The sequence below is a fragment of the Sinocyclocheilus anshuiensis genome, unplaced genomic scaffold (assembly GCF_001515605.1).
Source record: "Sinocyclocheilus anshuiensis isolate Anshui unplaced genomic scaffold, SAMN03320099.WGS_v1.1 scaffold492, whole genome shotgun sequence".
Lineage (NCBI taxonomy): Eukaryota > Metazoa > Chordata > Actinopteri > Cypriniformes > Cyprinidae > Sinocyclocheilus > Sinocyclocheilus anshuiensis.
In genome coordinates this window covers 534,255-539,110 of record NW_015558605.1, presented here as the reverse complement: position 1 = coordinate 539,110, position 4,856 = coordinate 534,255, and the positions used below count along the sequence as shown (strand labels likewise).

At 40.2% G+C, this 4,856-nt stretch overlaps 2 protein-coding genes across 4 annotated transcripts in view; one reads left to right on the top strand and one right to left on the bottom strand.

The window, feature by feature from the left end:
- The window catches only part of LOC107680186 (gastrula zinc finger protein XlCGF57.1-like), a 398,670-nt gene that overhangs the window by 46,230 nt on the left and 347,584 nt on the right, over window positions 1–4,856 (bottom strand). The window lies entirely within an intron of this gene.
- The window catches only part of LOC107680195 (G-protein coupled receptor family C group 5 member B), a 34,707-nt gene continuing 31,581 nt past the window's right edge, over window positions 1,731–4,856 (top strand). For both annotated transcript variants that reach the window (XM_016475983.1, XM_016475982.1), the window contains exon 1: window positions 1,731–2,157. The gene's annotated coding sequence lies outside the window, so the exon portion shown is untranslated. The remainder of the gene's footprint in view (window positions 2,158–4,856) is intronic.

Here is a 4,856-nt window from a genome sequence, read left to right as displayed (position 1 = left end):
AGAATAGGGCATTCTAAGTCAATATACTGCAGTATTTCCTCTCTCAATCAGTAGAAAATATGGTTAACACCCGGTCATGCATGAAAAAAAAAAAATACCGTCATGTACCGTGAAACCGGTATAATTTTGAAAAATACCGTGATATAAATTTTTGGTCATACCGCCCAGCACTAATAGGTAGGTAGAGGACAGAATGGGATTCAGGGATCTCCTCAGAATGACTGCAGCAGAATTTGAGGTCCTGCTCACAAAAGTAGCACTATTAATTACCAAAATAGACACCAAAATTAGGCTTGCCATCACTGCCAAGGAGAGGCTTGCCATTACTCTGCGATTTTTGGCAACAGGTTTGAAAATACATTATATATATATATATATGTATATGAGCAATATCACTCTCGTACTCGAGCGATACCGGCTCTATATCAGCGGCTGTGATTAGGCCAGAGGCATGAGGCCGCAGTTTTCACACACAGGTCCAGATATTTAGCTTGCCAAATATCTCACGGGCATCAGTGACATGTCGTGACTGTCGCTCGTATGAACAAGCACCAATTTGGCTCCAATTTGTTGCAATTTTCACAAAACTTTTAGCAATTGAAAATCAGAGCAAAAATTGTGTGTGCGGCGCCCAGCATATTTCTGTCAGAGAGCTCTCGGATTTCATCAGAAATATCTTAATTTGTGTTCAGAAGATGAATGGAGGTCTTACGGGATTGGAACGACACGAGGGTGAGTAATTAATGACAGAATCTTCATTTTTGGGTGAACTATCCCTTTAATCAGGTTAGTTGAATAGATGAATTGAAGGCAGATGAAGTCTGGGATAGACTAGCACACACTGTATAAAGGTCCTAGATCGTGCTATTTTCACAACTTACAACTTTTTGTAAAAACTGTTTATTGAAAGTTTTTTTTCTTGGTAGTAAGACGTTTTGCCATCTGAACTTTCGTTATGTTGTTTTGTTTTATTTTTATTATGTAGCCTTGTTTTTACGCCGTCAACATTTAAATATGTCGCTACCCTGACTAAGGTCTACTACATTTTTATTTATTACATTTATTGCTATTACATTTCTATTACATGTTGGAATGAGATCTCTTAGGAAAAAATATCAGAATGTGTAAACATTTTTTACATCTTTATTACAACACAAACTCTTCAGAATATTGTTAAGTTATTATTCTCGGTAATGCACAAATCTTTATATTCTCTTTGTTTAAACTCGTAGAAATGTTTTCTCTGCTGTTATTTACTTACTAATCTATTTATTTGGAAATATCACTGTGCCACCCTCTGGCTGCATTATGCAAGGACACTTTACCTCTGCCAAAATTACATCACCATGCGTTCAGCAAAAAATTAAGTAAAATTTGCAATACAATTAATCATAATCTATTGCTAAAACCCAGAATCTGCCCTACCTGAATGTAAAAAAAAAACCTTTAAATATTTGCTGTGCCTAATTGTATAAATGTTTTTTTCTCTTGTGTTTATTTTCTACATTCTATTCAACCAAGTTGGTGCCTTTTTTAAATATAGCATATTTTAACTGAATAAAAAGGTTTGTAAACAGACAATAGGATGGGGGTTGGAGGGGATTCCGGGGCTTGTTTGTGGTGAATGACACGGGAGGCGGGGCTTGTCTGTGGTGAATAACACGGGAGGCGGGGCTTGTCTGTGGTGAATAACACGGGAGGCGGGGCTTGTGAAGCGCTGATGGATCGAATCAAACAGCTGAGAACGTGCGTGTAAAGCCTGAGGGCACGCAGCATTAGATGCATTGAAAGAAGAAACGCAGGGACACAGCAGCGCGTTACAACATTTACCCACGAAAACCAAGCTTCTGCGGCACACACATGAAAGATGGTTTGATGAGGACGCCTGGTATTTGATTTCTCTGTCACATCTGATGAACAGAGCGCGGAGCAGCCACAAAAGCAGCATTTTGTCACGGTTTTTATTGTTGATGTTTGGCCTCGCTTATTAACTCCCGACTAAACGAACGATTTAGGGAGAAAATCAAATAGCCATTTTTTAAATAGCGCGAAGTGGAAGAACTGCGCGAGCCTTCGCCGTGAAAATCAACTGCAGGAGCAGAAATGTGAGCATTTTTCACGCGACCAGCGACCACATCTGATGCTTAATCGATAAAGGTACGTACGCGTACTCTGCATTGATTAATAATGCATGCAAAAAAAAGCAGTTTTATAATAATGTTTTTTTACGTGCTTTAAAGGGAGAAAAATTGGATCTGAGCAAATGCAGAAAGGGATGATTTGAAATATTATCAGTCAAATTAATTGGCATCAATGCACTGAAACCAGTGACATGTTTAATTAACAGGAGCGGAAAACATTCATAGCCAACCATTGAAAGCGTGTTTCGTGCATTTAATTCGATCAGCCATGTTTTTTGTGTCTCAAGTCCTGCATCTTGAAGATTTGGCATGCTGTAGGGTTGAGCTTACTTGGCAAACTTAACTCTCCAAGAACTGATGGAATGATGGCATTATATTTGCTGTAATAAACCCCAAACAATCCTCTGTCAACAACAACAACAAAATGCACCATTGCTGTTATTTATATTCACATATTTGGAAAAACATCAATAATTTTAACATTTAAAACTATATAAAAATGAAAATGTATACAAAATAAGACTCAAAATGAAGTAATGTATACTGTTTTTTTTATTATTCGTAATGATTTCGCACCAGAAAGAAACTGTGTATGAAAAAAGTTGTATTTCATTAGCACACATTACATTTTTTGCATGTCCTTCTTACTAATGACTATAACCTTATATTACAATTTATAACCCACACAACTATCATAGACATACTATTACCATGATAGTCTTCGTTAATCTAGACAAACTTTGCATCATTAAAAGGATTTAGGAATCTCGCTTCAATAAGGCCTTTCGCACTGTGGGAACCTTTTCATAGTACCAGAACTAATTGTGGAACTACCCACTTTTTGGCGTTTTCGCACCGCCGGAACTGGGAGCGATTTTAGTACCGGACTGCCTTTTTCGAGAACCAAATTAGCTCCTACTCCGGAGCAGGGTCTAACCAGCACAACTGGTACTAATCGTGACGTAAGTAGACGTAAGTAGACATTGATTGGCAAAACGCCCTCACCCGCCATGATTTAAAACGCAGTGTAAACATACTGTAAACATTGTGTCAACTTATTTCGCAAGTATGGAGAACAGTAATAGATGGACGGACACTGAAGTGCAGGCACTTGTAGCAAATGTAGCACTGCCAGTTGTCGTTGGAGATTCTTAGTCCTCCTTTCCGTTCTTTCAATCGCTTTACGTATACGTCGACTTTCCATGTCCATTATTGTGAAACCCGCGAGACACAACAAAAACAGCTCCGATCACAGCGTCCTCCATCCTCCTGTTGTTAACGTTGTTCTTCTTTGTTTCCGTTGTTGAACGCCACGCACAAATGACGACGCTGTCGACCGGCTTATGTCACTTAGTACACACTCTCGGTGCGAATGCAACCCATTAAATGGTACTGGGAAATAGTTCGTGCAAAATCGTCCCAGTACTTTAGTACTGTACATTTAGTTCTGGAACTAAAGCAGTGCGAAAGGCCCTTCTAGTAGACTTTTTATAATTAATAGATTTCCTAAGTGCAAAATCAACATATCATCTTAACACTAATTATTAAGTCCAAACACTTGTGTAGTTGTTCATGACTCCAATGACTTCACTCCCGTTGGTAGTTGCTCCCAAAAGTCACTTTTCTCAACGTTGCTGGACACCCCAACATCCGGTCGCTGAATTCGCCAGCAAGTCAATGAGATCACGGTGCTTTGCTGCTGTTGGTGTAAACTGGGCTTAACTCACAAGGTTAATTGATCCACAGAGTGACAATATAATTGATGTGACCTGCAAATGAGCAATAGAAAACTGACTGTGCAAATCGCCATTCCAGACTTTTTGATGCCCATACCTAAATCAGTCATTGGTCTAGATCAGGGTTCCTCAAATCTTGCGCTGGAGGGCCAATGCGCTACAGAGTTTAGCTCCAACCCTTATCAAACTCGCCTACCTGTGATTTTCTAATGATCCTGAAGACATTGATTAGCATGATCAGGTGTGTTTGATTAGGGTTAGAGCTAAACTCTGCAGGAAAGTGGATCTCGTGGGCCAGATTTGAGGATCCTTGGTCTAGATCAGGGGTGGGCAAACTTGGCCCTTCCAGGTCACTTTCCTTCAGAGTTTAGCTCCAACTCTAATCAAACACACCTGAACCAGCTAATCATTGTCTTCAAAACTACTAGAAAGCTACAGGCAGGTGAGTTTTTATCAGGGTTGGATGAAATCTCTGCAGGAAAGTGGCCTGGAAGGGCCGAGTTTGCCCATCACTGGTCTAGATCATTAGGGCCTTTCGCACCGCTTTAGTTCCAGAACTAAATGTACAGTACTAAAGTACTGGGACGATTTTGCGCGAACTATTTCCCAGTACCATTTAAAGGGTTGCATTCGCACCAACAGTGTGTACTAAGAAGTGACGTAAGCCGGTCGACAGCGTCGTCATTTGTGCACGGCGTTCAACAACGGAAACAAAGAAGAACAACGTTAACAACAGGAGGATGGAGGACGCTGTGATCGGAGCTGTTTTTGTTGTGTCTCGCGGGTTTCACAATAATGGACATGGAAAGTCGATGTATACGTAAAGCGACTGAAAGAACGGAAAGGAGGACTAAGAATCTCCAACGACAACTGGCAGTGCTACATTTGCTACAAGTGCCTGCACTTCAGCGTCCGTCCATCTATCGCTGTTCTCCATACTTGCGAAATAAGTTGACACAATGTTTACAGTATGTTTACA